The sequence below is a fragment of the Rhea americana genome, unplaced genomic scaffold, assembly GCF_003343005.1.
Source record: "Rhea americana isolate MKP2758 unplaced genomic scaffold, rheAme1 scaffold_89, whole genome shotgun sequence".
NCBI classification, from domain to species: Eukaryota; Metazoa; Chordata; class Aves; order Rheiformes; family Rheidae; genus Rhea; species Rhea americana.
Window position 1 is genome coordinate 976,018 of NW_028187077.1, and position 22,921 is coordinate 998,938.

Sequence of the window (22,921 nt, forward strand, 5' to 3'; positions counted from 1 at the left end):
CTGAGGAAGGAGAGACCTGAAACAGATAATCTCTTGTTGCTATCATGGCATTCCCCACCYAGGGCACCCTCTGGGGACATGACTGAGCTTTGCACTCAATCAGCTTCTGGCTTGCAAAATCTGGGTGGTCCACCACACAGCGCCGGCTGCAGGAGGCTCAGTCTTTCCTCCCAGCAGGGGAAGTCCATCCCTGGCCTGTGGTTTCTCTTGAGAAACAGCATTTGGCCAGGCCAAGCCTACACTGACCATTTCTAAAGGGAAGCTATCAAAGCCAGGAGAACTAGTAGACCCTTAAACAGTCCATTAGGACTGACAAGTCTGCACTCACAGCACAAAGCAACAGTCTCCTCCTGCCTYGGCAAACTGCAAGTAACTATGGCCCAAAGCTTAGGATACCACAAGCCAACTTAATGACTTTTTGCTRGATGGCATTACCAAAAGAGGAGTTATCCATTCTCCCGATAGAGAAGCTGTCCTGTGCAGTATCTCACAAGCCAGCAGCTCACCTAATTGCCTTACCCCAGCTCTACTCTCTTGATGAAATCAGAGGATCTGCAGGACCATGATCTTCTGTACAARATTGAAGCTATAAGGGCTCTGAGAGCACCGAAAGATCTAACTTGCCCTGACCTACCTCACCCGACCTACCCCCACCCATGCACCCTCCCTGCCCATGGTACCAGGAGCTGCATTTAAGCTAACTGCCTGGGACCCTGCTCCTTGCCTACGTAAGCTGTCTGGGAGCAGCAGAATCTGGGCTAGGCAAGCCAGGAATCAAACASGGCCATGGTGGTGACAGCAACAGGACCTGCCCATTGCCCAGTGACCATCCAACAAGGCAAGAGGATGGGTCAGGTCTGGGGTCAGTCTGAGAAGTCAGGATCAGCAAGGCACAGGCTGGGCACACATGACAGCTCAGACTCTCCTGTCTATCAGCTCCTGACTATCATCTCATTAAACATGAAGAAATCCTTGAAGTCTACAGAACAAGTTAGAATCTCCAAAATTACTTCCAGCCCAGAACAAATCCCCTAAACCAGAACAAGACAATCGGGTGAAACCAGGTAACAAAASTGAATTACAGATATATATAGTATTTTAGTTTGTTCTTGACATCCTGTGTTACGTCAAAGTGTTCCAGAACAACCATTTTCACCAAGATAATCTGCTGCAGTGTTAAGTCCTCGCTATCTAGCTACTCCAATCAGGGAGGAGACTCAACAGCCCTTTACTCGGTCAGTGAGTTTCACCACTTTCTGCCTTTCATCTCTTCTATCGACATCATGAAAAAAGCCTCCAGGTCAACATCTGGACCTATTTTCACACTTGATGCTCCAGGCCAACCTCATTGACTCTGAAATGGAGCCAGCACTTGTYATAGCAGCCTTTTTTGCTAATTCTTCCCCACCACTCCCAATCTCTAATTCTCAATTTTATTGTTGTTATTGAGGGGCCATACACTGTAAGCATACARCATCCATTCGTTTGTGCCTGATATTTTGTAGGCATTCCTGATCCCTGCTGTCCTGACATCACCCACTGCACTCTTCTCTCCAGACTCTCTGAAGGCAACAGCACCTCAAGCTCCCATGTGCGTAACAGCACAGAAGATATTGCCTGCAACTGGCCATCAGGGTTACCACCTCCTCACAAAGCCTCTAGTCTCCAGACAGCTATCTGCACTAGGCAGTCCTTCAGCAGCCGACACACAGCCACCTGAATCACCAAAGTCCTCACCAGAAGTACCCACCGCAGACTGCTAAYGTTTACTAGCCCTAAGAAACAAACACTTTTCAGATAATTTAGAACTATCATGTTGTATCCATTGTTACCCCATGCAGAGTCTCAGTTATTTTATAGGACCCATCTTCATTCGTGGCAATGTGTAAGCTTTTAGAGCAGAGATAATGCCTTTCCTTGACCATCTCCAGTTCCGACAAGATACCTTCATATTTTTGCAGCACAAATAAGCAAACCTTGGAGCCTGAGATTTTGTAGAAGTGCTCTTGGAGGAGATGGAGAAAGAAGAACAGAAGGTTGTTTCAACAGTGTGATTGTGATTATTCACAGTTATGACATGGTATGTCTTCCCCAGTTGTCTAATACAATCCCATGGGGGCAGGAAGGTTGACAGGAATTATTTTAACCAGTTTTCTTAGATAAAGTAGCTACATTTGTGCATTAAAAATCCTGSCTAGTGGGTTTCCTAACAGCTTGAGTTGCACAATCTGCAGGATGCTCAAGTGAGACAGTGACAAGGAAGTGGAATGAGGACATAGGCAATGGACTGGCCTTAAATGAATGACACCTGCTCCCATCATTTCATTTAATTTGCCCTGAATGCAAGGTACAAAAGGACCATTCACCAAAAGCTGATGAAATTTGTCAAGACTGTGTATACAAGCATGGGACCTTTCAACCAAATGTCCTGTAAATTCAAGCGTAGGCATTTACATTCTGCTCACTTTAATGTTCTTGCTCTGTTGCAGGCAACACCAGCCTTCCTTTTCATTCTGATAAGCCCATTTTTTTCTGGAGTGTTATTACCAGTTGAAGATGATATTGCATACTTCACTGGTAGCTGCATTCCTGTTTTGATTGAATTGCTTCCTAGAGAGCGACTGGGGTTTAAGCCAGCATGAATTGAAAAGTGCTACTATAAGGTGCAAGAGTAAAATACAACCTTCCTGAATACATATGGTCCAACTGTGAGGAGATATTCACCAGGTCTCCTAGACCAAGACTGAAAACCTTCGCTTGAGCAAGCCCATATACTCACCATACTGAGTAAGGGCTATTTATATGAAACACGACGACAGAGTTGCACAATCTAACCATAATTTTCCATTTTCTACTGCTGTGGCACTTATGTACAATGCTCCCTTGTTAATTAAACTCAGTTCTGTTCTCTAGCAAATCCGTATTTGTTTCTAAGTATTTGCTTTTAAGCAATTCCAGGAATCAAGCTTTCTTGCCTGTTTCTTCCCCCCTCCTCCTCCCCCTTCATCGCCCGGAAAAGATGCCTTTAATTCTGACCCTCTGCATCTCTCCAAGCTAATCCACAAACAACTGATTGGAGGGGGAAAAGCATGACTGCGCTGCTTGGGGCCCAGGGAGGCGAGTTTTGCAGAGGCSCTTTTGTCATTTCCCAGGTAGGATGTTTAGCTCTTGATCAATTCAGCCCRAATTCCTTTCTCACCACACCCAAGGTCATTTTAATGAAAATTCCAAAGCCCATGCCAAGAGGATAGAATTGCTCTTAATCCTTCAGCAACACGTCATTTGATCCCCAGGCCCACTGGGGTTATTATTGTGTGTCTACAGAGCAGAGCAAAGCAGACAGAAGTAGAAAAATGGCAACCACTGCAGGAGATCCGCTTCCCCTTCCCAACCTTTCTTTCGGATTTCTTTCTTTCAGAACACATTCACCTCCTGCGAGTTTTCAAGGGATAATGCCATATTTTAAGTCACTCTCTGCCATTCTGTAGAAGCTGCACAAGTTTTTAATGGAATTAATGAGGAAGTTTAATTTTAAAAGCAGATTGTTTCCTCTAGTTTGCATTTTGAAAGGAACTACATGTCTGTGTGGTCCACGCCTTGCAGTACTATACTGATGTTTTACATCTGTGCTCAAGCAATGCTTTAACGTCACGAAAAACAATGCAGAAAAATAAAATTAAAGCAAAATAGCATTTTTGACAAGATACAGATGAGCTAGTGAATCCAGCATAACTCCATTTTTTTTCTGGAAATTGTCTTGCACTGATCCAGAGCTGTGTTTTACATAGAAAGCTTTCGGTGGGTAAGTTAAGGTTTAATTCTTCTTCTCTAGTTTAGTTTCCTCCCTGTGGCCTGAACAATGATTCTCCTTCCTTATCATGCTGAGATCTGGAAATCCACCGAGTCCTTTACTCAGAAGGCCCCAGGCCTCACACAAATCTGCCTGTCTTTTTTTATTAGCACTGCTTGCTTCCCTGGAACAGAGATTTCAGAGATTTCTGCCCCTTCCAAGTAAGATGTACATACATACATTTGCAGATTTTCTCTTCTACATTTAAGTATTTGTAGGACCGGGTTCACGAGCCATTCCCTGCTCTCTCATCTCCTCCCAAAAGGTGAAAATTTCCAGTGCGTTTCCTCCAGCAAAGTAGGATACTGACTCTCCTCCTATAGAAGCAATAGTAGCCTTACACAAACTTACTACAAAAATTGCTCCTCTAAACTTTTCCAGAAAATATTTCCCAATTCTTTCCTGTTACCTTTCACTAGCAGACCTCAAAATCAGGCATAGAACAGACGAGCATCATTATCTCCAAGAAGAAATAGTAGCAGGGAGAAAGGGAGCCCTTCGGCCAAGGTCACCAGGGCTCTAACGGCAGATACAGAGCAGAGCTCCTCTCTGCTGCCCAGAGCTTCTTCCTGCCACTATCACGGTAGGAAGCACATCCCCCCTAACAAGCCCAGCAACAGTTCTACCTTCTCAGCCTTAGGGTACAGCCCAAACACCTCTCAGCCCCACATGAAGATGAAATTTAGGCACCTCCTCTGTGCAGCAGTTTCTGCACAAAGGAGAACTTTCAGGCCAGGCTGGGAATGTGTCTTAGCCCACGCTAGACACAGCCAGGACAAGGGGAGCAGTACCCCAGAGCACCTCCACTTCCAAATAGCTGCCTCGTTCATGTTCATATGCAGTGAGGGATAAGCAGCAAGTTTTAGTGTTGTTCCAAATCCCTCTGAGCGTTTCCCCAAATCTATAGGCACTTAATTTTCCTAACTGCAGTCAGCTAACAGTGTTTGGGCTCCACAGGGTACTGCTAAAGGAGTATTGCTTCTAAAAGGTTGTGAAAACACAGCTATTGATCGCACCTTGGCCATGCCCTAGAAAACGGTACGTTTGAACCACGAACCTGAGCTATTCCAACTGYTCTTCTCTGCGCAAATCCCACAACTGGAAGGTTACAATTGCACAACTAAGCCAGAGCTCACGCTACCGCAAGTTCCCGGCACCTCTTAAACTGCAGAGAAGCAGGATCCTCTATTGAAAGCATGGAAGTGCCTCAGTTGTGTTGGATTTTATTAATTTTTCTAGAGCCAATTCAAAACATACACCTGCCCAGAACAGCAGCAAACTTATGGCCCCTTTGATAGAAGGCAGACGTTATTGTTGTACGCTATGAAGTGGACTATTACGTTGTTGCCATGGCCTGGAGGAGTCAGGAGATGGCTTTTCTTAGAATTTCACAGACATACTTTATAACAGTGAAAAACTGAGATAATTACAGTATTTTCCCAGTTACAAAAGTTTCCCGCTCCTCAAAAACCCACCCTGAAAGCATACATATAAAAGAAGCAAGACTCCACAAAAAATATATATATATTTTAGTAGAAATCATAAGCTATATAAATGCCCAACAATTTCCATACCCTCTGCCCATGCATGGGGCACACCATACATTATCTCCCTCTTTTTTAAATTAATTTCATTCACTAGCTCTTCCTAGCAATCATTAGCCTGTAAATCATTCTTGTTTTATACAATATASTTCAACATTAGCTATAAAGAAACAGTAAACAGGGCCAAATCTACTGATGAACCAAGCTAGAGCCAGGGATGATGTAAACATATTTGCTCTGCCAATCCACCTTCTTCCGTCCTAATCTGCTGTACTTTTGTTATTCTAGTCCTGGACCAGATCAGAGACAGTTCCTTGTGCCAAACGATTAGGTAATCACAATCACACACATACACCTACCTTAATAAAAAAAAAAAAAGGCATAATTAAAAACATTCATCAGATTTTGGTTTAGAGGAAAAAGAAAGGCAGAGCAAAATAATTGACAGAAAAGAGGAAAAGGACATCACTGGGGTGATAAGTAAAGAGGATTTTTTGTATGTTATTTTACTTCCTTTTTATTTTTTTGGTGGGGYAGTCTGGCTTCTGTTATCTTGCAGCCGCTGTGCAGCCTGATAGGAGACTGATTGATTGATCACAACTCAGCTTGTCAATGACCAGCATTATAAAGGTTGATGTTTCCCCTGTGGAGGAACTGCACAGCCAGATTTGACTGATGGATTGAGCATAGTAGAGTCCCACACTAGTCTGAATCGTAAAGGTTAGTGCCACACTGTGCAGGGGTCCTCCTGATTGATAGGATGTTTGATTAGGTGGAGCCCAGGCCCACAAGGATCACAATTCTGGGGGTTTACTGCATGCTGAATTCCTCAGTCTGAGGCAAAGCTGGGCTCCAATTCTCATGGCTCTCTTACGTGCTAATCAAGAAGGTTAACTCACGACAGGTGAGGATTGCTGGGGCTTTCTATCAAGAAAAAATGAAGAAATGATTTAATGTGGCACCAACTCGTGGATGGCTGCACAATTTGGGGGACAACATCCTGCCAGGATATCTGCAACATCACTGCTTTGCTCGCAAAGGTGCATTATAAAATCTTCAAAGATGACTTCACACAGCCAATCTTTTCCTCAGATCAAGCCACCTAACTTTGGGGACTGGCTCTTTCTGTTGGAGAAAGAGTCCTTGAACCTTCAAACTGCATCATCTCAGTATAAAATCTGTTGTTGTTGTTCTTGTTGTAGAATTAGGGCACCTAATACTGCCAGCTTCGTGCCTTTCTGCCCTACTGCATTCATACCAAAATGAAACCTGAAACTGTGGTAGTAAGAAATAACTGCATGTACACACTGAGCAAATGTTTTCCCAAGATCTGATGTGTTTTTAGCATAAGGGAACTATAGCAGATTAAAAAAAAATTACATGAAGGAAATTTCCAAAATAATCTAAGACATCCTGGTGCACAAGTTTGTAGCACAAAAACATGTTTTGGAGCACAAGTGGCTTTCCACAAAGTTGTGATCCAAAAAAATCTCATCTTTACTGCTGCTGCTATTGTGAGATGATAGTTTGTACCTTACTGAGACCTCCTAAATCTTTCAGATTTAGCTAGATAAATAGATAGCTTTATAGATAGTTTTCAAGCACGCAGTCAAGGAACAACTAGAGCCTTCTTTCTTTTCAGTAATTTCCCCAACCCTTAGTGAGTTTGATTTTAATAAGAAATGACTTAGTACATTTACTCAGACTGGAGATAGGTAAATTTACTTGCAAATATGATAGTCCATACTTCCTCCAGAGGAAATACAACTGCCCCCACTCTCAAAGCCCTTCTGCCACCTGGATATCCAGGACAGCCATCTTCCTTTGATATTTGTTTTTCTTGGAGAAAAATAAAAAGAATTATGAGGTGCTATGAAGTGCGGGCCTTTAAATAATGTAGAATTGAATGTACCAAGTCTAGAAGACTCTCACTTTTTTTTTTTTTTNTTTTTTTTTTTTTTTTTTATCACCGCTAACAAACTCAAGCCACCCAGGAAGTCTCTGCATTGTGTATTTGCTGAGGAGAATGATAGATTTTGTGTTTGGATCTCTCAAAATCCCAAAGAGCAAAACAATGATATATGGCAGTACATATTGCAAGTACAGCAGTATAATACCAGAACTCCCTCAAAATAAGAGGCAAGAAAACAGTTACCCCAGGCCTTATGCAGCATTTAGCAGAACAGTATGTCAGGCTAAAATTAGAGCTAAACCCTGTGCACCCTGTGAGGATACCTAATCACAGAGATGACTCTAAAGAGGTGGGGCCACTGAAGACTGAGCACGAGGAAATCCCACCTGCCTTCTTGGGCCRTTGCATTACAGCCTCTGAGAAGCTAGACAAAATCCAGAAGGATGGTAAAAGGGAAATCCACAACTGTTCCCCCGCAGGGCAATGTGCACATGAACAACCAGTGCAGAGGCAGTACAGGGAATGACTGTGCTCCAAAGGAGCAAAGCATCTCAAGTTGTTCTGAAGAATGGATGMCGTGGATACAGCTTTTCAGTAACTACATAAATAAAGCAACAACAACAACCGACTGTCATCAGATAACCAARAGACACGCTGTAGTTGGAAAGTGTGCAAGCCTTAGCTGGAGATCCAAGAAAACCATTAGAAGAACTAGCATGTAGCATCAGAGGGACAAAGTCTCCTCTTCCTCTGAGACRGGAGACCATGGCCAGGATCAAAGGGAGGCGGAAGCTGGTGCAAGGAGCAGAGATCCTGACAAGGAGGCATTTAGAAGCAAGTTCATGCATGCAGAAGGCCAGATGTGGCAAAAGCACCTCTGTACTCAGGTCTTTCTGAAGTTCTGGTTTAGTGTTATTATAGGAACAAAGTCCTGCTATGCCATTCCCAGCTCGTGCTATGGGAGAGAACGTCTCTTAGCCTAACTACTCCAGTAATGTTTCCCATGCCCACATGTTTTACACAGCTCTCTCAAATCTGGCAGAGGCAGCCCTTTACCACACACAGGGATTTTCTGTGATGGGGGAATTCCTCCTTGGACAGAGCAGAGATTGCTGCCTGGCGGTTGCTGCCAGGCATGACATATCAGTTATGAAGTAGGCCCAAGGATTCATTATAGATATTTTTGGTTTAACCTCAGCAATACCTAACATAGATATTACTCAATTTAAAACATGAAAAACATAGCCCTTGCATCCGCTATGCACACAGTCATTCATAGGAAATCACTGTTAGTGCATCCCTCGGAAAGAAGCAGAAGTGTAACCACGGCTTCTCCCACACCCACGCGCAGTAGCAGAGGGATGCATCTTGGGAGCGTCGGAGAGGCATGCAAATAGCCAGGCAGATGCAGCACATTGCTTGCCTATCCATTCCAAACAGAGRAGGATAAGACTTTTCATCAGAGGGATCAGGGTTTAAATATCTGCAAGTTAAACATTTCCTTATTCAGTTAAATCTAGCAGTTTTTGTTTAGTTATATTCCCTTCACAGCAGCCTTATAGAGTTGACTGCCACATCACATGCTCCAGCTGTTGCCAAAGCCGGTAATTCCCTTACTGCTTTGCATCCTTATAAAAAAGGTCTCATTTTCCTCCTCAAAGGAAAAATAAAATAAAATAAAACACACACACACGATAGTCTCCTGGTCTTGCAACACAAACTAAGATAGTCCTAATAAATGGGTTAACTCATTCAACCAGAGCCAATAGGTCTCAGTAGWGTGTATGGGTGCTTTTATAGGCATTGAGTTGCTATACCTTTCTGAATTCAAAATACAAGAATCAGTAAACCAATAATACTCTAGAACTCTATCTTTCATTATTTAAATGATTTGTATAGAGGGCATTCATTTTCTTTTGTGTGGAGCAGAGATAGACTAGTCAAGCAGAATGCCAATAGAAAAACTTGTATCAGGGGTAAGAAGTTAAGATATTCAGCTAGGATCTGTTATTATATAGTTATATGTTACTACACCATTAGAAACCCAAACACAACTTCTAGCAATACATGACATACAGAAAAATTGACCTGTTCATTTCTACCAATTCTAACATATAAAAAGAAAAAAGACAAGGATCATATAGGGGGAAAATGAATCAGGAAACTAAAATATTTGATATTAGCATAGATGTACATATTTCAAGCTTCAGTGTTTGGAAAAATAAGGATTTATTTTCAATCATCATCCTCAGAAAGCCATAAGTGCTGCCAATGAAAAATCATGATTTACATAACCTTATCAAAGTGATTTTGATGTATACGTGTTTTGAAACTCATGTACTCAAAAGAAAAAAATACATACTTAAGTGTTTGAACATTTATAGCAGTAGCAAAAGCTTGACTTTTATTTTGCTATACAAAATTATTCTAGAATCAGCTATATTCTATGACAAAAGGTACCGTAGCAGCCTTATTTTAACTTTGAAGACCTTCTATTGTTCCAGTGTGTGTCATGCAGGAGCATTTTTTGGACACGAAAGAAGCTGTGGGTAGGTCATACATGGTTTGCACTGAAAGCATTGAATACTCAGAGGAAATGTGACAGAATCTATCAAACTGATGCATGACTTCACCATCATGAGTCAGATGCATTTTTACCTCCATGCTTTCCTCCCACTGTTAAGAAAAAAAAAAGAAGAAAAACTTCTCCATTTGTGTATGCATTAGTTAGTTCCACCCTTGACTCATAYCTCTTTTTCATGACTTTTTTCCAAATGAACAGTCTGAAGGTGCACACAAACATAACTAATTACAAAGACTCACTCTGCCAGAATAGTTCAGTTCAACACTTACCCAACATACTTTGCATCTGTCCCTTGCTATAGATACAACTCTTCCCTCCTACGCAATGTTGTTCTCCTATCAAACTTCGTTTTTRTAGTTGTGTTATCTTCTTCACTGGAAGACCTGATAGCATCTTTCCCCCACTACTAGGTTCCCTGGCACAAYAAGTGGCTTTTTCTTTCAAAAGGAAGTTTTTTGAATCCTTCTCTTTCCCAGTCAATCCAATGTCTCAGGGGAAGTTCAGCAGCTGCAGGGTCAAACGCACATATGCTTTGCCTCTGCTAAGATATGACATAGCCTAGAAAGAGATGAAGAGTGTATTGCATTGCCAAGTTGCAAGTTAAATACAAGGCAAGCAGGCTGGCTGTCCACAGTAGTGACAAAAACTTGATTCTACATTTTCAATCCGTCCAATTCCAAGCCAGGACTCRAACTCAGGTCCCTGGTTGTAAGATCCATCTCTTTTTCTATTATTACACTACTTTGTATAAATACCGCAATAGTCAATGGATCCCTAAATATCACATGAATACCTTAACTAAAAGATGGTGATGGTACTTTCCCTTGCTCTTTCCCTCTGGCATAACCCTGTATCTTTGTCCTAGGCATCTCTATCTTGTTTAGTCACCAAATTACTTTTCATCCACCAATATCCCATCCTTGGGGAGATGAGAAGCCTGGATACCTAACTTGGGCCTGTGCATTCCRCTGGGTAGCAGGACATTCAAAAACTGAGCTGGTCAAACGTCTATGTCTGCTTATGCTGTAGCTTTATCCCCTCCCTCTATTTTCCCCTCCTTTCTAAACAGAGAAAGGATGATCTGTAATCTAGCTCCAGGGAGAAAATAAATGAAATTAGTGGTTGCAACTGGTATTTTTGTTAACTACAGACCTAAAAATACAAAAAGAGCTATTTCCACAGACTTATATATAGTTRAAACCCAAGACTTCCTTTCACAAATACCAAACAAAAAAAAATAAAAAATAAAATAAAAATAAAGGAAGCTTTTATGCTTGCTCAAAAGAAAATTGAAACACTAACACTACAGTGTTTCAAAAAAAAAAAGAAAAAGGAAAAAAAAAAAAAGCCTTACCACATCTTTTGAATTATTTAATGAGGAAGTTTTGCACTGACTGTATGTAGCAAAGGGGACTTCTCCAAATGGCATTTCAAATGTAGCTAAGACCTGGGTGAGATGTGGGTGGCCTCTTGAAGTTATTTTCCTTCTCTGTTCACTTAGCTACTGTATGATCTTCTTTAATCACTAAACTAACATCAGAGTCCCCTCCCACTCTAACTCCAATGTATCACAGAGCTGACCCATTCAGAAGATGTTACTAGTCAAATCACCTTTTTCCTCTTCATGTTTATTTCCAGTGCAATTGAGGTGGTGGGGGAACAGGGTTCTGCACTTAAAACAAACTTCTAAAGTTTGGCTTAGGGCTAAAAAGCATTTGCAAATAGGTGCTACTGGGAACTTCCATGTGGGGCTTCTTTGTTTCATTTTTTCCAAAGGAAATACTTTAGAGAACACAAGTAAGGAAAGAGTTGCGTACAATGGCCAAATAAACATTGGAGGGAAGGAAAAAAAAAAGTGAGAGAGAGAGACAGACAGAGCCTGAGGGGTAGAAAAAGGAGAAATGATGGGAAGAAATGACACTTCTACTTGAGTTTTTTCTCGCCTTCTTGCACATAACAGCTAAYTTAACAGAGATCAGAAGTTACGGTCATCTGCTGACTCTTTGATAGGTGGTATGAAAATAATCTAGTGATTCACTTTAGTCATCTGTGGACACAGAATTATGTTAAAATCACCACACTTTAGCCAGTACGAATGGCAAATTCATTAGCAATTTTACTAGAAACAATTAAGGACTGACCTGCCTTCAGCACTGGACCTCTACTATCTGCTGTCCTCCTTGGGAAGCTGACAAGGCAGCACGGCTGAACTACTACATATGCTGCATCTGTTCYGTGGCTACGTTTAGGACGCCACACAGAAGCACAGACATCATACCTCCAGCCAACTTCTGGTACAATTTCTCTCTGCTTTCCCCTATTCCTTGTTCCCTCTCTTTCACATTCTTACTACCCACATTTCCTGAGGGGCATGACTGTGGCAGCTACTGCACGTTTCTCCCCCTTGCAAAGAAGGYGCCTGAAAGGTACTATTTCCCTGCTACTGCACTGGAAGGAAAAGTTGAATGTGTTCGGTCTTCCTCAGCTAAACCAGGAAAGCRCATTTTAATGTTTCAGAATCAGAAGTGGGCTTTTGGAGTGAATCTCTGTCTTCCTCGCTTACTGCTCTTTCATTTAGAGCAAGGCCATCTCACGGCATGCAGCCCAGCTCCTTTCAGTTYGAACTAAAAAGATAGATACACTCCAAATATGTGCCTAATATACTTCAGATGCTAAAAAAAGCATTTAGTTCATGAGACCTGACTAGAGATAGCCTGAAGTGTATGAAGCTGATTCAAGTAAGATGAAACTAAACCGGAAGAGGCACTCCAGGAGCGCATCTAGCACAGCCCAGCTGATAATGGATATTCAAATTCAGACTTGATCTAATCCAAAATAAATTCTACAATGCATACAGTGTAGAATTTTGGYCCTAAGCATTATTTCAGTCTACACATGCATTCCTAGCGGGACACAGAAGACAGTTGRGACCTGTGGCCTGCAGCGTTGCTTAGTATCTGATCTTTCCAGCTCTGCTTCCGAAGATTCGCAGCAGGGCACACCACCAGCAGTTTATCTGAAAGTGACTTCTTTCTGCTTCTGTCTCTAACCAGTTAGGCACTATGACTTGGTTTTACAATTGTCATTTTACAATGATCGATCACCAGCCAAGAAACGACCAGAAGTAAAGCAGAGAATAAGGTTAGCTCCCCTCGGCACCACTGAGGAGCCACATATTACAAAGAAGAGCCAGAACACATCACCATCTCTACAAATGTTGACACAGRCTCTGACAGCTTCTTCAAGTCCTTGTATTTCTTAGTGTCATTATACTTGAATTTACTTTCCCTTTGCATTATGGGGAGTTCTTTTTGGCTAGATTCAGTTGGCACACTTCAGGTTAGGTGAGATAAGGGGAAAGGGAAAACACCTACTTTGAGAACCATACTAGTAGAGACCTAACAGCTCAGTGCCCTCAAGATTTAGGTGACTGTGCAAGTACAAACTGGCAAGAAGAGACTTACCAGAAGTACTCAAGCACTTCTGCTATTACGTGAGAAATGAACATAGATTTGAGACCTAAACAGTATCTCCTTAGGAATACAAATATTGAACAAAGAAGATAACAATCGAAGAAGGTTATATCAGTTCCAATCAAAGGTCCATCTTGCATAACATCACATTTGCAACAGTGATGATGAACAGATATTGATAACCCAATATGAGAACTGGAAAAATATACTTCCTTGATATCCTCTCCTAACCTCCAATGAGTGGCAGATAAGGGTCTTCAAGCCAGAAACAGTATCATTAATGGGTTTTTTCCTCCATTATTTTTTCAATTGTTTTCTGATTGCATGAGTTCTTGTATTGCCCTTGGCAAAAAAATTGGAAAAGATAGAAGTTYTGACTTGCAGTGACACTGCCTTTCCTTATCTTGGAATATTCTACCATCTCTCCAAAAATAAATAATTAATTTTGATAGACAAATTAAGTATTGCTAGCTCATATGTGGTTAGTAATCAACAAAAGGAAGTGTAAAAAYAAGGTGTTTTGCATTAAGGATGTGTATTGCTCCTCTGTTGATCTAGTCACCAAATAGCACTTCCACACCTTAGGCCTAACATTATTAAYGTAATACAGTCATTTGCTCATTTTTTGAGCTTATAAATTGCCTGATTTTTATAGGGGTAGGCTATGTACACTGTATTCCTTTAGCTTAAACTGACCTGGGGATATTGACTTTGCGATCTGTCAGGAACTCACGGGTGCCCAGAATATATAAAACAGCATTCATGTTTGCATTTTTAAGCAAATAGACTTGCAACATGGATTTTAAAACACACTGATCTGCCTGCCCAAGCCTATATTCCAGATTCTATTTTCTACTTTCCAGTTGCTGCAACATCAAAAAAAGCATCAGGAATCCAGAGAACATTGCTCTTTGGGTTAGACATTTGTGACAAGACACAGAAGAAAGAGCTCTGTGCTGTGCAGAGGTTTGGTTTTGGTATTTTTTGTTGCGTTTGTTTGGGGGTGAGGGGTCATCTTAACTAATTTATAGTTCAAAGCTACTAAAATGACCTCTGCTTACCATTTACAGGTTTGATGTTATATTGCTGTGTTTTGATTCCTATGTAGACATAACATTTGCATAAAGTCTTGTCCTTAGAAGTGTTGTATGTCTTTAATTTTTATTTGGAGAGGAGGATCTTTAGCATCTTGCACATGCAGTATCAAAAATTGGTAGAATTTTTATTTCTGTCTTACAAATGCCCAGACTATACACTTCTCAAATCTTACTAAGGTTTACACTGGCATCTGTGAGGAGTAGAATTAACATGCTTCTGGCTTACCAAACTATACCATCTCMCCATGTCAATGAAAGCCTATTTTAGGAATACTCCTTTCTATTCTAAGTGAGTCTATTTTAGGAATTCATCCTGTTTCTTGAATTATTTGCTTCTAAAGCTGTAGCTAATGCACACTCTGCAAATACTTCAGATCACAACCATTTAGAAAAGACAATTCAGCCTCTTAGCAACATGTGAAGTTCTTCACTGTGAAATCCCTGTGTAAATACAGCTAATGTTGGCTCACCTTGGCAAATTCCTGCTTTAATACATGATGTATAAAATCAGAGCAATAATGCATTTAAGGTTGCTTAAAATTTCCAGAGGGAAAACTTGCCACTGGCGAAAGGGAGTACAGTTCTACTGATGCCAAGTCCTGGAGGGCTCTGGCTCAGATAATGGTTTCTCTCCACCTTTAGATGGTTCCTAGGTTCTTTCCAGGAAAGATACAGATATTCCTTAGAATTAGATAAGGAAGTCAGGAGAAAAAGAATAATCAAAGATGGAAGGCAACCAACACACTTGATAGCCATGAATAAAGTCGGAGAGTTATTCAGGTTTCTTTTTGTTTTGTTTTTCCAGAGAATACAAATTTTCCCCAGAACAGTAAAAATAACTAGCTGTCAAAAAACCTAACCAACTTGCTTTTGAATTCAGCTATTTTCAGTTGTTTGAGGAAAGAAAAAATCAGTTGTCATTCCTTCCTTTCCTTTCTTTCACTTTAACTTGAGTTTCCCAAAATTTACATTCCATTCTCTGCCTCTGCTGAGGGAAAACAAATTATTCATCACAAGGTGAGCATCCTAAATGCCTGGCTATGGATATTTTCAGCCGATCTTGCTGACACTATTACACTTTGTAAAAGTGAGAGGCAGCAAAATGAGGCAAGAACCTTTCTAATTCTCATTTTAGRCTATCATGTAGCAATGATCTATCAACTGTCCTAGGCTTTGTTTCAACTGATGGTCTCCCATTGAAACAATGTTGAAGACCACCAGAAATTAAGAGCAGCCTGGTAAGGAGTGCGTGCTCTCAGAGAAACTGGGTAACAACCTGCGCCAGTCTGGCAGAGAAGTCAGACCTGGATCTCCCACCGTTCAGGTGAACGATCCGAGGCACTCCACAATCACTCTTACCAAAACCTTCTTTTCACTTCCAAGTGTCCAAAGCAGCTCTTTTGTGGGGAGAYGTAGCCAAATTTCAGAGGAGGAGGGAAAGAAAGAAAATTGGTGGCATGAAGATTTTTCTTTTCAGATAAAGGAAGGCAAAAAATATTAAGTCATTTGATCCATACAGCACTTTGACAATGTGATAGCTAAAAACATTAAATTCCCACATTCCGAGTCCTTGTACTAAGGTCAACTGTATTCCTTCAGAACATCTCCAAATTTTAATCTACACCTACACTTCAAAAAAGTACACTAAGTGCTCAGAAAAACAGTTGCCAGGTAACAAATTTCCATTTCCTAAAAAAATCTTGAAGTTTAGTTTCATTCTCATTAGAAATTCTTATCAGGAATGACACATCTGTAAGAGGAAATTCTAGGAGCAAAAAAGTTTTCCCCAAAATACTCAAAATGTCTTTTCCTTTTCTACTAACCTAAACATCACAAGGTACAGATTCTAGATTTCAGAAGTACTCTGAAATGATATCAAAATGTTGTCTCCTAATATCAAAAAGACACACCAGCCTTCCTCTTTTCTTCAGAGCATATCAATGGAAACAATTTCACAACCTACTTCCATTTCAGTGAAAGAGAATTTTCTGAGAGAACTGCAGCATCCTGTATAATTCTAAATTCTTCATCAGCAGGTTCTCTGCTTTCTCAATGATGTATCAATTAAAATTGTTGCTAAGTTACTTAGCTTAATTTTTCAGTAAGCAAGCTTACTCCTACCACCACATCTGTTGAGGTTTAGAGAGAACTCATCCCAGCAACCAGCTGGGCTAACTCTGTGTGCAGTACTGATATCTCGATTATAGATTCTTCCTTTCAAAAATCTGGAATGAAATCCTCATTCCTGTGAAATAACTTGACCAAAACATCAAGATGTTCTCCTCTCCCTTTTTTTTTTAAGTAAGAAATAGCAAATAGCAATGAAGAGCTTCTGAAGTGCAGCTCTAGTTATAGAGAAACACAGTAAACAGCTTCTCCGGCCCAGAAAGCACTAATTTTAGAGATTGCTGAGACCTAACCAGGGGAGCCCAACCGAGAAGCCTCTTAAAGGTAAACAAATCATAGAAAATTCRAGAGCAGTTAACAGGGTGCAGAAACTGTCACCACCTCTTAAATGATAGAGAAACCTGGTTAGATTTAAAACTATGCCCTCAGCTCTGTGCAGTGGCAAAGCATCTGCTCACCAAAATTGCCAAGTGATCCTAAAATGGAAAACAAGTAAAGAGCATCWGAACTGTATTTGTAAGTCTCAAAGCAATCTTGTTAATAAGTACCGAGGAAACAGTTGATGGCCGAATATGCTGGCAGCCTTGCTACCGCCCAGCCCGGGAGCGAGCCTTAGAGCTGCTGGGTACGCAGCGAAACTATGTGGTTATCTGGTGGAGGTTAGCTAAACAGAAGCACCATTGGGGAAGGGAGAACGGAGGGGAAGAGAGCAACTTCTTAGGATAAAGACAAAGCGATCTTTGCACCACGTTTTAAACAGACAAGTTCTACTCATAGGTGTGGTGGTGGGGAAAGACAGCTTTTATAAAGTTGTTATTATATATTAGTCRAAACTGAATTAAAACATTTGCCTCGAGTGTTTTGCCTCTGTGCACAGAGGTACACCAAGATAAATCAACAGATGCGATATCACAGGATGTAGAGCTGTAACCTTGATACCACTGAAAGTTTGCAACTTATAAACGGAGATCGGATGATATCTCAGCCTAAGAACACCCTGGAGATTTTCTGAACAATACATAACACRAAGATGATTCTCTGAGAGAGCTTGCTAAATAGGTTTGAAAAAGAAATGCATGAGAGAATTGTAACTCAGCTTCCATTCTGAATAATAATCTTCCTATCCCGACCTATTTATTCACCAAACATTGCTTTAATTTCATACTTGAAAGAACACCAATTAAAAAAACAGTAACAGATGGAGAGAAACAGTAAAACAAATATTCTCAACCCAGAAAGTGCCACATGATACCCAAGCAATTATGCGAGCTGCTGAACCACCTTTGTGAGTAATCCCACCCACTGAATACCTTTGCAGGCAGACTCAATATATGTGTAGGAAGTCTTTTTTTCTATAAAAATGTGATTAAAAAGTGGGATTATTTTTAATCACAGGAGTATTGGGTACTATTTCAGATTAGCCACTGTTTTTTACATTTTATATACTGAAATAATTGCTGTTTTCTCTGCTTTATCTCCACCCTGAAGGTTACCAGCAAAATAAAGTGTTTTGTTTTTTGTTTTGTTTCTTTAACGTAGCTAATATTTTATAGGCAGAACACAGAATAAGTGACTACTATCCCAAAGTAGGATGTTTTCCTACTTCGCTGCATGTTTTGTATTTGTGCGTGCCAGTTTGTCCCACAGGAACGTAAAAGATTTACTAGAATCAAACTTTCATCAGCTGTTTTCATTAAACATTTTCCTCACGTCAAACACAGACAAGTTCAGCACTTCTTATTTTCAAAAACCTTCAAACATACGTTGTAAATAGTCTGCAGCACAGATTTAGACAAATACTTCTCTCCTCCAATACCAAAGAGATGAAAAGTGGGAATAAATTTAGACATACACATACACACATGCTTTACTGTAATTCAGCATTGCAAATATCTTTCCTGCTTTATAGTCCTATTTATAACAGCTTTAGAAATAYGACATAGGTTTTTACAGAATAGGATGAATAAAGGACATACGAGCACCAAAGCCAGGTTTCTGCAAGGTCATACTACTGTGGTGAGATACGCATCATTTATACCAGGCTTGTGCTAGTTTTAAGCATCTCAGCTTTGTGCGCGCCCATATGTTAACTGGACAATTGTTTGGATAATTCCTAGCACTCTTTGAAATCTAGTCCTGGAGTCACTGATCTAATCTTCCCAGGAAGAGGGATTCCACGGATCACGCTTCTTACAAAGCCTCTTAAGTTGACGACAGATCATACTTCCTATAAAGCCTCTTACATTGAGGACACAGCTCTTAAGAGGTTCAGTCAGCCAGAATGGATTCACTTAGGCACAAGAAAAAGTGCTACTGTATAGATACAGCTGCTCATCAGCAGACCTYGGAGAGACCCCAAAGAGAAAGACAACAAGAGGATCCAAAATACAGCAAGAGACTTTCAAGTTTTGTTACATTGCTCAGTCTGTCAAACACTCAAGCTAGCATGGTGTTCCAGCTATAATATTCRTGACTACATTATAGACAAAGATTAAGTCCCTATCTGGCTTATGCTCACACTGAAACCAAAAACTACATTTTTTCCAGGAAACTATCACAGGCACATCTGTGTAACTGCTTCATTCCTATCCCATCAGCTCTTGTTTTGTACAGTGCACTCCAGTATGTTGTAACTCAGCCCTAAACACTTAAGGCTGTTACTTGACTGGAGAAAAGGCAGCAGCCCTATGTTGAAAATTACTGATAAAAATTTGTAAAAATTCAAGCAGTTAGTCTGCTAACAGGTCTGTTGCTGCAGCTTTTGTAATGCATTATGAAAGTCTGTCTGCACCTCACTTAGTGGCTCTGAAGTCAATGGGAATCATGCTGCTAATTCCTACAGGAGACCCAGGCTCCATGAGGCCTACCCTTCTACTCCCTTAATCATTTCCATGAGGAGATGCTAACTCACTCTCTTTATATTTCTAGATCTTTTCAAAGTTCCTAAGTGATAGAGATTGCTACCATTAGAGGACATTAACTGGCCAGTCTTGAGACTTGTCTTTGTCTCCATGAAGTATACAGAAATCGTGTAAAAAATTACCATCAATGCCAGACGAAGCTGTTAATTAACAAGATCTAACTTCTAGTCTTATCTGTATAGGCCTTCTCTCACAAGAAGATTGATCCTCAATAAAAGGGCAATCTCTCACATGGAGCAGTTATTGGCAGAGAACTAGCCTGAGAGAAAGTCATGCAACAGAGTCCATTGGGGAAGTTGGCTAATATTTCTGCAACTGGTGTCCGAAGACCGTTTTCATCCCCCAGAACCACCACTGGGTTTTTTTGCATATCATAAGTGCTAATGATGACATTAGAGACTAGACCCAAAAGGAGGTAGCCCTATTTTTTTCTGTTAAAATAGTCGATTTTTCATACCCGCTCTGAACTGACAAGTTATGCAGGAGCATAACTTGTGAAATAAAAATCTGTTGCTCCTTCACTCCAATAATGAAAAAGCAAATCTGATTTCTCTATCTGCAATCTTTGTCCTTCCCCTAAAGCAACGCCCTCCGTTTCTCTCCGTACACAGAACACTTCTCCTGTGACTCCTGTTCCCCTGAAACCTCCAAGCATCTGTTCCAAGGAGATCAGCACTTGGATTGACTTTAAAAGGGTAACTATAGCTTTGAGTTTCAAGAATAAGAATTATCCTTTCACCTGAAAGACTGAGAAACACAAAAGGTTAAGTTGCAGCAGTAAGAGAAACAAATTGTGCACTGATCCTTCTTGCAGCTTTCTCCTTTTGCAAGGCACTTGCTACCATGCCTCCTCAGTTGACYGTCCTTATTCAAGCAAATCTCACGCTCACATCGTGCCTGCAGGATCCTGTTCATCCAAGTCCCTTATGAAGGGGCATTTTCTTTAAATTACTATGGACAATTTGCAGTTTGGCTACATTTTTCTCAAGTGGCTGCAAATTTTGAAGTTGACAATAGTGGACAGCAGCAAAGTGAATGTGATCAGGTTGACGTACATGAACTAAGATATTGCTGCATAATTTTATCTGCATCAGTGTATCTGCCATAATTAATAACTGAATTTTCTGTGTCCAAGTAATTTTTCAGAAGTCCCCTCTATTGCATGTCCCCTCTTCCTCAGAAAATGTCCTGAACTTTCATGAACCATTCGTCCATTACAAAAATAAAATTGGTCTCAGGGCTGTAAAACAGCAAGTGTCATGTCAAGAACAAGAATCTGTAGCAGATACTGTGACTTAAACTGCCTGGTTTATTTATCYGTATCAAGTACAACTGCTACTCTCAGAGATAACATTATTGAAATTCCTGCAATACATGAACAACATGCTGCAACTTGTTTCCTGGCACAGTTTGTCACTAAGTAATCCTCAGAAGCAGTTCAATGGACTTCTGTTTARAATTAGGGCCCTCTCACCTCCTAGATTCAGAATTTGGGGTTCTAGAAGCAAAATCAGAGTGTTTGGGTGCCCACCGTGAAAACAGCCTTGCCCATTTTTGCAAGACAGAGCTACCCCTGATAACTGATCAGTTCTCTCTCTCCAGTTTCCCTAAGAGCTAGCTCAGAGAGAATCAGTAAAATTTTTCGTATAATTTGACAGAAACATTTCTGATGCTAGTAACTCAGTTCTACTCTCCACAAAAYGAGCCATAATTTGCTTTTAATTCATAATTGCAACTTAATTATAACGTCAAGGTTTCAAACATTTTCCCCTTAATTTCTCTGACAAGGGATGGTTTAGAGCATTACAGATGCTCCAGGAAGAGGCATTTCCGCARCAGCGTTTCTCAACGAACTGAAGCTCTTTGAAAAAAATTGATAAAAAGCAAAAGAGCATAAAAATTAAAGTTGGGAAGAAAGACTACGCTAGAGGGGAAGCGAGAACAAAACCATGCCAGCTTATGCAGCCAGCCATCTGCAAAGCTGAAGGTTTCACAAAGAAAAAAGCCTCTACTGTTCCTCAATCAATGACTTCCCATTTATATGCTGGCTGTATAGAAAGAGATTCAAAATGGCTCTCAAGGAATTCATGCCAGCCGTGAGGYCTGTTTTCTCAGTTGTATTTTTCCCCCCCTTTCTTTCGCAGTCACAAGGATGTAAGTATTTATCAGTCCTGTACCTCCGCCAGCATACGCTGGAATGAGTCAAAGGGACCTGGCACTGAATCACAGGGATTTGTGTTGCTAATAAATACAGCAGGCCCCATCCATTGTTGATTAATTTTGACTGGAATCTAAACACCAAACAACAAACACTCTTCTGAACTGCTTTGGTACCCATTCGTTTGATGTGTTTATTAGACAAGACTGTATTCTTTCAASTTTATTAACAACAGATTAGGGAAGCTGCAAACAAATCGAGGGGTTTTATTATTTAAAGGTGTGGGCACCGTTCACCAACGTTTTTAGAATTTGACATAAATCAAAACAGAGTATAAAAAAGAAAAAGAAATTGGTGAGTGCTCAAGAGCAGCACAGTGCCAGCCCTTCATACTTTCAAATGTTTAATCTCAAAAGATGTAGAATGATACCTTTGGAATAGTGCAAATACTTAAAAGAAACCAAAAAAAAATTAAAAAAAAAACATACCCAGGGAAGAACTTCAAACTGCTTCACATACTGAAAATATTTTAAATAATGCAAAAGAAAATATTCCAAAAGGGTTGAACAAAATCATCAAAACTCACCATTAAACTTGGCAATTTCTTCCACTCAAGATTCTGTGTCTTGCAAACTGGCTTTTACTGGGCTGAATCATCTGGTAAAAAAAATGATCAAACTGTTCGCAAAACATTTATCTGGTGTTTTAACCTTGCAAGGTTTTTGGTACCACTCTGCTCCCTGACAGTCTCTTTCATTTGTTCTCTGTGGATTTTTCTCTCCCCAGCTCTCCCCTCCATGCCTGGCTTGCACAGTCCCCAAGTTGAGTTAAAAGTTGAGAGTGCCCAGCAAAATAATGTCTTCTCCTGCCTGGGACCTATTCCTTGAGTTCTCTAAGYGCTATGGGCAGTGGTGAGGGTGACCAAAACCACACACTATGATCTCAGTATCCAGCTTGTAGGCTTAGAAAGGTGGACAGCTCTCCACTGCTCTGAGAAATGATAGCTTTTCCTAGCTTGGAATTACTTAGTCTTACAAACACTCGAAATACTGCGTTCATCTGTTTCAAAGCTCCAAAGCCAAGGAAGTCAAGCTGCTTACTAGATCTGCTAACACAGCGCGAGGCTGCACAGCCTCTGATGGCGATACCATTTCTGTAGAATTATGTAGATGCAACCCAGTACAAAATGCCACAAACTGAAGAACTTCTCTGCTCAAATCAGAGACGAGAGCTTTGACTAGCATGCAAGTAGTCA